Source organism: Chionomys nivalis, chromosome 3 (genome assembly GCF_950005125.1).
Source record: "Chionomys nivalis chromosome 3, mChiNiv1.1, whole genome shotgun sequence".
Taxonomy (NCBI): Eukaryota; Metazoa; Chordata; class Mammalia; order Rodentia; family Cricetidae; genus Chionomys; species Chionomys nivalis.
The window spans coordinates 3710881-3721946 of record NC_080088.1 but is presented as its reverse complement, the minus strand read 5'-3'; the positions used below and the strand labels follow the sequence as shown (position 1 = coordinate 3721946).

The 11066-nt window shown below is 45.7% G+C and overlaps 1 protein-coding gene across 6 annotated transcripts in view; it reads right to left on the bottom strand.

Moving 5' to 3' along the window:
* Kcnj6 (potassium inwardly rectifying channel subfamily J member 6) overlaps window positions 1-11066 on the bottom strand; it is a 242512-nt gene that overhangs the window by 17705 nt on the left and 213741 nt on the right. The gene's annotated exons all lie outside the window — the stretch shown is intronic.

Here is an 11066-nt window from a genome sequence, read left to right as displayed (position 1 = left end):
TAAAGAGAATAAATAAATTGAGTTGATGGGTTATTAACAAAAAGGGGGCATGAATTATTGGTGGGTAGGGAGGATCTGGGAGAAGTTAAAGGGGTGAGTGGGTGCTGAATATGATCAAAATACATTGTATGGCAGTCTCAAAGAATTAATGTTTCTTGAAAAACCACAAACAAAATAGTTATGGAAGCCAAAAGGTTTGTAACAGCCCCCCCCCCCCATGTTAGCACAACTGATGCCATGATGATGTACCATTCAGGCCATGAAACTCAGTACTTAGATGGTACCCCTGGCCTAATGAAAACAAAGACATGATCCATCTAAGTTTATAGTTCTGGGAAAGTCTCTAAAGGTGCTAACCTTGCTTAATAGACGCTGGTGTAGAGAACTATGAAGGAAATGCATTTTTTTCCTCATGGTATAATTTTGTGCTGCATTCATTTTCTGGTAACAGTTCTGTTGCATTATGTAGTTTACCATAGCTTATTTCCCCAGTAACAGTCATTCAGAAGTGTGTGGTCTGTGCCGTTCTAATAGCCTGGGAAGGCTCAGCCCTGATGGGGTAACGGTCACACCTGCCCAGGCAGACCCAGCCACATTCACAGGTTTCCCTGGTTGAGTTTGATCATCCCTGCCCCTGTAACTGGAAATCAGCAGAGGATCTGCAGTGCTGCCTATCAACTCTTCGTACCTGATCAATGGAGATGGGAAAACAGCAAAAGCAACCGAGCTTCCACCCAACACAGTAGGCTGGACTCTCACATCAGACAGTCACCAAAAGAAGTCCACATGTACGTGTACACATGGATGTCAACAATAATTAAAGTGATAAGGATTTGAGAGGGGGTGAGAGCACGGTAGGAGTCGCATGAGAGAGGGAAGGATCGGAAGTACCACGTTTCTACCTTACTTTATGAGCCAGGGTTTCTCACCAAACCTGGGGTTCACCAATTTGGCTAGACTGACTGCCAGCAATCCTCAGGGATTCTCCAGTCTCAGCTCCCCCCACATGGGGACTACAGGGATGCACTGCCATGCCTGACTTTTTATCTTATTTTTCATGTGACTTCTGGGGACTGAATTCAGTCCTCACGCTTGTGCAAGAAGCACTTTACTGACTGAACCAACACTCCAGCCTCATTTTTCTAAAAATTATTTAATCTTACAGGTTTTTTTTTTTTTTTTTTTTTTTTTTTTTTTTTACTGAGAACTTCTCTGAGTCCCTAATGGGTGTCCCAAGTGTTTTAGAGAAGTACGTGGAAACAGCCTGTCTTTGGGCTTCCACTTAATTTCCAGATAAAATCACATGGATGAGCAGTAGAAACTCACTCCATCACAGAGCCATAAAATCACACAGACATGTAGCTAAGGAGTCCATGGTCAAACACTGGGTAGACCCTGCACAATTTAAATTTAGCAGGCGAGGCTCTAATTTTAGATCCAGCGACAAGTTACAGTGGGAGAGAGGTTTGTGCTTAGACTAGCGATGTGATGAAAGCCATCCCGAGACAGCCCCTCGGGACACAGCCAGAGGTGTCAGCAGCAGACAAATAATGCTTCAAGTCTGCCTAGTGAATAAGATCGCAGTAGAATAGACCGCTTCACTTCTGGATAACGTAAAATAGATCCACATTGCCGACATTCCACAACGATGAGGGCTTGTCACAGGCGCCTTGCTGGTTTGCTTCACGGACCAGGCTTTGTGACAGGTCATTTGCTTTACCCGCTTCCCTCCGGCCAATCTCAGGAAGAGCTGCTCTCAGTCAGCACAGTTGCTCTCAGTGCTGGGCTGCCCACTGTGTGGGAATGGCACTGGGGACTCGCTGAGTCCGGTGTCAGAGGGAAGCAGGACACTGTAATCAACACAAGGATGTGGACATAGCTGAATCTATCATGAGATACAGTCAGCCCTGCTTACGCTCAGGCTCAGGGTCCCTTCGATGCGCACTGCGCTCTCTCAGGGCCTTCGACGCAAACCACGCTTTTTCTAACCTGGGGATCCGTGGTGGCTGGTTTGCACCATGCAGAAACAAACTGAATGCATGTCTTTAAAATGACCCAAGGAAAGACATTCTGCATCCGCATTCTTACTCTGAGAAAGTCATTGGTACAGTCATAATTTGAATACTGAATCAAGTGGTAACGCTATTGGTTGAATGCCGCTGTGAACCGGGAACTGGCTGCCGTGAACCGATGTTCTTTGGCACCACATCTGGGCTGGAGATTCTAAAGAATGATTGCCTGTCTAGAACTGCGTGATTGTGGGGAGTTGGACTATTGTGATTAAAAGCCTGTATTATCTTGGACTATCTTGGTCCCCATAATAGCCAATTATTGCCAGCCTCTTTTTTGACCAAATAACTTTGTGGCTATTAGGTAAAGCTTTTGGTTGTACTAATTTAGCAGGCCACTAGCTTTTACTAACTCAAAAGCTAAGAGCATTATCAGATGGCCTCTGAGGACTGTAGAGTTGTCCTGCTTGGTTGATACTCATTCAGCCACTGTCCCGCCTGTGTGCTTGGTTGAGTTTTGGTTTCTAACTGCCTTCCATTCTTTAAAGTTCCTATAGCCACTTCCATGGTGGAACGTGCCATCCAGGGAAGCTTGAATCCAATTCCTGGGCCATGGCCACTCAGACTGTGGCTTGATCCCTTGGAGATGAGCTCTGTCTTGCATGCGTTCATCTGATCCTTGTAAGAGACCCCTGAGTGGATGCTGCAGCCATATTTAGTCTACAGGGGAGCAGACTAAATAGAGAGAGGTTAAGGAGCTGGGGACAACCCAGTGCTGTGGGCTCAGAGTTGTGATTCTAAACCTAGTGTCTTGAAACCCTGAGTGTGTATGGTGATTGGGTCTTGCAGGATTGTAGTAGGAGCTGCGGGCTGTGTTCCTGCCGCCCCCGATCCTTGTCGCCTGGCTAGCTTACACCCCGAAATAACAACACACAAACTGTATTCTTTTAAACACTGCTTGGCCCATTATATCTAGCCTCTTCTTGGCTAACTCTCGCACCTGGACTAGCCCATTTCTCATAATGTGTGTAGCATCCCAAGATGCACTTACTGGGAAGATTCTAGCCTACGTTCATTCTGGGTCGGAGCTTCATCGCATCTGCCCCAGAGAGCAGAGCTAAGGCATATGAGCTCACTTCCTCTTCCTCCCAGCATTCTGTTCTGTTTACTCCACCCACCTAAAGGCTGGCCAATCAAATGGGCCAAGGCAGTTTCTTTATTAGCCAATGACCTTCCTCCATCATTTTCCCTTTTTCTGTTTAAACAAAAAAAGGAAGGCTTTAACTTTAACAGCAAAATTACATATAACAAAACAGTTATCAAGCAAGAATTACAGTTACAATATTTACATCTATTTTATCTTTTATCATAACAAAGGAAAACAGCTATAACTATCTATTCTTCAACTCCATCAAAGACTCCAGAAGGATATAATATTACCTAAGTAAATGAGAAATAAGCAACTTACAAAACTCTAGAAATGACAGAGACATCTCGCTGCCTGGACAGTCACCCAAAGTTCCTCTGTACTGTTGGGGCATCCATCTTTGGCCTACAGATCCATAGTATCCAGAGACATTTCCATGAAGCAGGAAATTTCAAAGGCAGTTCAGTCACTATCTGCTGTGTCCTACAGAATGTCTCGCAGACTCTTTCATGAATCAGGAACCCCAAAAGATCATCTCACCTTTAGGCAAGTTCAGCAGTCCTCTCTCTGCAGGTTCTCTGTGTCCAGTTTATACAATAGTCCAGGCAAGAACAGTTTCTTGCCCAAATGGCTATCAAACTCCATAAGGAGCCTCTTCGATGCCCATCGTCCTCTTGAAGTAGATTGGTGCTGCCAGGAGCAGAGTGTCTCATTGTCATGAAAAGTCCTAAGTTATTAAAACACTTAAAATGCCATATTTTATAATCTTTGATATGAAGTATGCCTATCTAAAATATATCTATGTACATCTAGAAAATCTAACTAACATGACTACAAGCTTGACTATTATTAATAATTATCCATTAACAACCTATATACATTACATTTTTAAATGAACTACACAATCACAATATCTTAATCAAGGTCAGAAATACATATACCTATAACAAAATTGACCTTAAATTTAAATCACTGAAGCAAAATCCATATCAATGCAAATTATTCATATCTATATCATATCCCCCTTTAAATGTAAAAGAACATTTATAAACAATATTTGGGAATATGGGCACAGTTTTTTCTCTCCAAACTGCTTCCTGCTGAATGGGGGCGCTGTTATTCGGGTCTTTTATGGGATAACCTGTCTGCTAGTTTCATCTCAGTTGGCTGTTGAGCAAAGTAATTTTTTTTTTTTTTGGATTTTTGAGACAGGGTTTCTCCGTAGCTTTTTGGTTCCTGTCCTGGAATTAGCTCTTGTAGACCAGGCTAGCCTAGAACTCACAGAGATCCGCCTGCCTCTGCCTCCCGAGTGCTGGGATTACAGGCGTGCGCCACCACCGCCTGGCTCAGCAAAGTAATTTTTTGAGGGTGTTCACAGCAACCTTTCGGGAGGGCGTGGTCTATCATACCATATTGTGATAGAAGTAATACACAGGGTTTCATTCTCTGTGAAAACAAAAGAAGAAACTCCTTTCCAAAGCATCATGTCCTTAGATCCAAATTTTAAAGTCAAGGTATTTTCAAAATATCTATGTTGGATTAGTTCAGCAGCATTTATAAACAAATATCTTTTAGCAGCTGATGCTCCTTCCTCAGCATTCAAACAATTCAAAGAGAGCATAATAGCATACAGTATCAAGATTCTCTGTGTATTTTCCATCTTTGTGCAGCTTTATTTTAACCTCTATTTCGTTTATTTTCACATTTATTTTTTGAGACGCGTTCTCTGTATATCTTTGACCTGGAATAATTCTGTAGACCAGGCTGTCCTTGAACTCTCAGACATCCATCTGTCTCAGCCTCCCAGGCATTGAGATTAAAGGCGTGTGCTACCACACCTTGAAGTCACAGAGTTCAACTCTGTGGTCAATCTACCTCTGCCTCCCAAAGGTTGGGATTAAAGGTGTGTACTACCACACCCAAATACTTTCTTCCTTTTTTTTTTTAACTTTTAAGAACTTTAACTTTTAGCCTGCATATATTTTTAACACACTGTAAACCATTTAAACGTTTTCTTCAACTTTGAATCTTTCTTTTACTGAATATCTCTCTTTTTGTGACCACATGAGTCTTTAATTTACCAAGCAATATTGGTAGGACTAAAGCCATGACTTTGGCGGCTGGATCCAGTCCATTCCTTAGCTTTCCAGCCTCATGGCAGAGGTATTGCTGGAGCCATTTTTAGGTTGTAGTCATGTTTATTGCCACAAGTCTAAGTCTATGGCGTTTCAAGGTCCTTGCCAGCAAACAAGCTGCAACAGACAACACTCAAGTCCTCTCTCTGTAGCTGGCCCTCCTGCCTCAAAGAGTCAGAGTTTGCCCTGGCAGGACGGCCCAGAAAGCCAGCATTTTTAAAACAACACAACTTTTTTCCTGCTATGGTTGAAAACAAACAAGCATGCAGTCAGCTTTTATCAATACCATTTAAGTGTTTCGTGCAGGACCTCTTAAAAGAGCTGCAAGCTTTGCAGCTAAAGCTGAGTCAGGAAGCCTCTCTTAGATGAGAGCACTTGCTTGCCTCCAGCAAGCAGAGCAGACCCAAGAAATTGCTGCTACTACGTCGGACGCCATTCTGTAGTAGGAGCTGCGGGCTGTGTTCCTGCCGCCCCAGCTCCTGGTCGCCTGGCTAGCTTATGCCCCGAAATAACAACACACAAATTGTATTCTTTTAAACACTGCTTGGCCCATTATATCTAGCCTCTTCTCGGCTAACTCTCGCACTTGGACTAGCCCATTTCTAATAATGTGTATAGCACCCCAAGGTGCGCTTACCAGGAAGATTCTAGCCTACGTCCATCCTGGGTCAGAACTTCATCGCATCTGCCCCAGAGAGCAGAGCTAAGGCATATGAGCTCACTTCCTCTTCCTCCCAGCATTCTGTTCTGTTTACTCCACCCACCTAAAGGCTGGCCAATCAAATGGGCCAAGGCAGTTTCTTTATTAGCCAATGACCTTCCTCCATCACGGGATTGGTCCACTACACTTATCATCTCTTTAGTAGAGGAAAAGGCAGGCGTGCTGGCACATGCCTGTGACTGTAGCGCTTGGGAGGTTGGGTAGGAGGACCAGAAGTTCAAGGGCATTCTTGACTGTACTGTGAGTTCCAGGCCATCCTGGGCTACACAAGATGAGACCCTGTTTAAAAAATTAACAGAGAAAAAAAAAGGGGAGAGACCCCAGAATGTGGGCATCCTCTTCCTACTCAGGCATACAGGGAGGAGGTTGTGTGAGGACCCAGGTAGTGGGCACAGTAGCAGGTCTGCAGTGGTGGGCACAGTAGCGTGTCTGCAGCAGTGGGTACAGTAGCGTGTCTGCAGCAGTGGGCCCAGTAGCGTGTCTGCAGCAGTGGGTACAGTAGCGTGTCTGCAGCAGTGGGCACAGTAGCGTGTCTGCAGCGGTGGACACAGTAGCGTGTCTGCTGCAGTGGGCACAGTAGCGTGTCTGCAGCAGTGGGCACAGTAGCGTGTCTGCAGCAGTGGGCACAGTAGCGTGTCTGCAGCGGTGGACACAGTAGTGTGTCTGCTGCAGTGGGCACAGTAGCGTGTCTGCAGCAGTGGGCACAGTAGCGTGTCTGCAGCAGTGGGCACAGTAGCGTGTCTGCAGCAGTGGGCACAGTAGTGTGTCTGCAGCAGTGGGCACAGTAGCAGGTCTGCAGCAGTGGGCACAGTAGCGTGTCTGCAGCGGTGGGCACAGTAGCGTGTCTGCAGCGGTGGGCACAGTAGCGTGTCTGCAGCGGTGGGCACAGTAGCTGTCTGCAGCGGTGGGCACAGTAGCTGTCTGCAGCGGTGGGCACAGTAGCGTGTCTGCAGCGGTGGGCACAGTAGCGTGTCTGCAGCGGTGGGCACAGTAGCAGGTCTGCAGCAGTGGGCAGATTGCATGGATCAGATTAAAGAGGAGGGTGGCACCTTCCCATCTCTCCTTGATGGGAGATTGTAGAGTAGGTGGTGCAATGCACAGTGTCTCACACACACAGAGTGTTTAGCGCCTTCAGGATGTAGTCAGGAAGCACAGACGGCTGTCATTATGCTTATTCGAGCTTGAAGGCGCTGATTTGAGCCTCAGGGTTTTAGCTCCTTTCTCTTTGAGCTCATAAAGACTCTTGGTCTTTCTAAAGACCTGGTTGAGGTGTGTGTGTGTGTGTGTGTGTGTGTGAAATGTATACACGTGTGTATGTGTGGTATGTGTATGTCTGTGGTATGTGTACACGTGTATGTGTGTGTATGTCTGTGGTATGTGTGTATGTGTATGTGTGTATGTGCGCGCGCCTGTGTTTGTGTGTACAGGACAGGGGAGCAGTGTTTCAGAATAAGCTTGTGTGTTGGTTACGTCTCTGCTGCTGTGAAAAGGCAGCAGGACTGAGGTGACTAACTAAGGAAGAGTTTATTTGGTTTACAGCTCCCAGGCGATGAGAGTCTATCACAGGGGGAAGCAGCAGGCATGTCAGCCGGAGCAGAAGCTGAGGGCTCCACACTGAAAGAGCGTAGCTGAGGCTGTGAACTAGATATGGCACTGGCCTTTAACTCTCAGAGTCCGCCTGCAGGGACACACTGCCTTCAGCAAACCCCATATACAGTGCCTCCCAGTGGGGACTGAGACTGTGAGGGACAGCTCGTCCAAACCACCAGAGCCTGACACTCTGTGACTGGACTAAGGTAATGCATTTGTTTTCCGTGTTCTGATTCTTTCACATCTAGACTTTTGCTGACCCTATCGCTAGAGGCCGCGTAGAACTTATCCACAGGATTGCAGATGTCCACAGATGCAGACTGCCCATTCCAGAACCCACATTTCTACAACCTCCTCCATTATGAGTTCTCATGGTCTGGGCCACCACACGCCTGCTCTGGTCACCCCAGGACCAAGTGTTACCCAGAAACTACTGAAACAATCCTAAACTAGTAATGCCATCAGCTCCTTCTCATGGACACGACTTGAAGGCTTGTGCTCAACCGCCCTCATCTCTTCTGCCTTCTGACTGCCTGATGCCATTCCCAGTGTTGGGAACTGAGTCCCAACACTTAAACAACCTCTTCTGATACACTGACTACAATGCACACAAACTTCATTGACTTACTCCATCAGTGGGTATGCCTACATATTCTGGCCCTGCAAGGTACGTCAGGTTCCTACCTAGATCTGATTAAATGTATTTGTTTGCACAGAGGTTTTCTTGCTCCGTGTGGGACAGCTGTGCTCTGTGCAGACTGGGGCCTGGAACATTTAACTGGATGGTGTTGGGTCTTTGGTACTCATCCACTGGTTTCTAGTCTTGCTTCTGAGGGAGGAGAGATGTTACTTTTCACCTGATGGTAGTTTTCCCGGGATAGATGTTAGAAAAAAATAGCTTAAAGAAAATTGAGCATTTAATTGACTGCAAGCCGTGACTCATGGTCTCCAGTTATGGAGGTGGCCCTCACACAGCAGCTGACAGTCTTTCAAATGTAATCCCACCATTCTACTGACTGGGGAGCTCCTGATCTTGCTGACCCAGGCTCTCAGAAGGAGTTTGGATTTTGCAAAAGTGCCAGTTACTCTGACAGGAAGAGGAGAACCCATTGACCCATCTCCCATGTCCCCTGAGACTGCATTAGTCAAGGACTGTGGGGAAGGACGGGGTGTACCCATCTACTAGGTAATGCAGAAGCACGCTGCCAAGATTTGTGGCACAGAGCCAAATGTGGAATGTCTGCTGGTCACTCCTTCCGGGCATTTCTGGAGCTCTCTGCTGAGGCCAGGTGGGTCTGGGCAGGGAGCGGGCAAGAAGCTGAGGCTTAGGCAGTAAGCACCCCTAAGTGACTCACTTGCTTACGTCCCTCAGCACAGGGATGGACTGTAAATTAAACATGAAGGGAGGTTGATGTGTTTCCTGTATTTCTGTGATGTGCACCACGGAAGACCTGCTGTGTCTTATCACGGCTTCCGGGAGGTGGACAGCAGCCCCCATGCTTCCGTTCTTGCTGTTTCCTCCCTGATGGACCTTGCCGTCCCTGGCTGAGGAAGTTCTAGCTGGCATCTGAGCATCCTGATCATTTTTGGTCTGTTGCCCTAACTCGTCTGTGAACTATACAGACTGCTGGTGGCCATCACATAGCCTTCAGGTTGCCTTCCCCCTGACTAGCGTTCCTTTGACTCATTACTGTTAACAACACAGTTTTGATGAAAGTTGTATTTCCTCAACTAGGTCGTCATCCCTGGAGTTTAGTGAATCTGTTGACTTGGTACATTTTTGTATACTAGTTTTGTTCCCTAACTAGATTACGTCAATAGGACTTTTATCTTTGGCACATAGAACTCAGTAAATACTTGATGGTAGCCACTAGATAGTACCTGACACTTGGTAATACTCCAGTGTCAAAAGCACTACAGCACACAAATCTCTGTATTCTATATTTTGAAGTACCTCAGGAATCAGGTGAGATATGTATTTTCTGAAACATATATATATATATATATATATATATATATATATCTCGAAAGTCTGTAATTTAGTAAGCATCCACACTTAGCATCTGAGTCAGATTTGAGGACAAAATTGAAATGGGGACAAAAGAATGAATAAATTAAGGGGCTAAAGAGATGGCTCAGTGGTTAAGAACACTTGCCGCTCTTGCAGAGGACTGGAGTTTGGTCCCTAATACCCATTGAGGATGATGTAGAAGCACCTGTAACCCCAAATGCAGAAGATCTAATACCCTTTTTCTGGCCTCCATAGACAGCTGTGCTATCTATGCAGACACACATGCATGCACACATGCATACACACATGCATGCACATACACATACATGTACATGTATGCATGCACAAAATAAATATTTTTTAAAAAATCAACAACTTAGAAGTTATAAATGGCCTTTTCCTTGTGAAGCTGCCCCACTGGCCATTAGCACATCCTCCAGTTGTTGGGGTTCTACCGTTCTCTATTGGAGGTTCCATGGCCATCAGCACGACATTCTGTAGTGGTATATAATTTGTATTTTCATAAATAAATCTTGCCTGAAGACCAGAGGCACAGCTAAAGCCACTAGAGATCAGGCAGTAGTGGCAGGATGTGGGAGACAGAGCGAGAAGGATCTCTGTGAGTTCAAGGCCACCCTGGGAACACAAGATCAATGCAGAAACATATGCAGGTGGTGGCAGCTCACACTTTTAATCCTAGCACCAGGGATTCACATGCCTTTAATCCCAGCTCTAGAGGGAATATAAAATGATAGAAGAGAGAGGCTGGTTCTTTCTTGATGTGGGAGTGATTTCTTTCTAATCTGTTGCTTTTATTGGTTAATTAATAAAAAAACTGCCTAGGCCCATTTGATAGGCCAACCCTTAGGTGGGTGGAGTAAACAGAACAGAATGCTGGGAGAAAGAAGCCGAGTCAGTGAGTCGCCATGATTCTTCCACTCCAGACAGACGCAGGTTAAGATCTTTCCTGGTAAGCCAGCTCGTGGTGCTACACAGAATATTAGAAATGGGTTAGATCAATATGTAAGAGCTAGCCAATAAGAGGCTGAAACTAATGGGCCAGGCAGTGTTTAAAAGAATACAGTTTCCGTGTAATTATTTCGGGTAAAGCCATGCGGGCGGCCGGGCGTCAGAAACGTAGCCCACTGCTCTTATTTACTGCAGAGTGGCGACCAATGTGGGGCACGTACCCACGACCCTGGGATTAAGAGTCCCATGCTCTACCGACTGAGCTAGCCGGGCGGCGAGACACAGCCCTGCTGCTCATATCACTACTCTTTCTTTCTCTCTCTCTCTCTCTCTCTCTCTCTTCTTTCTTTCTTTCTTTCTTTCTTTCTTTCTTTCTTTCTTTCTTTCTTTCTTTCTTTCTTTCTTTCTTGTGGTCACCCAGCCTTCATAGAGGTAAGACTTCTTTTTTTTTTTTTTTTTCTTTTTTTTTCCGAGACAGGGTTTC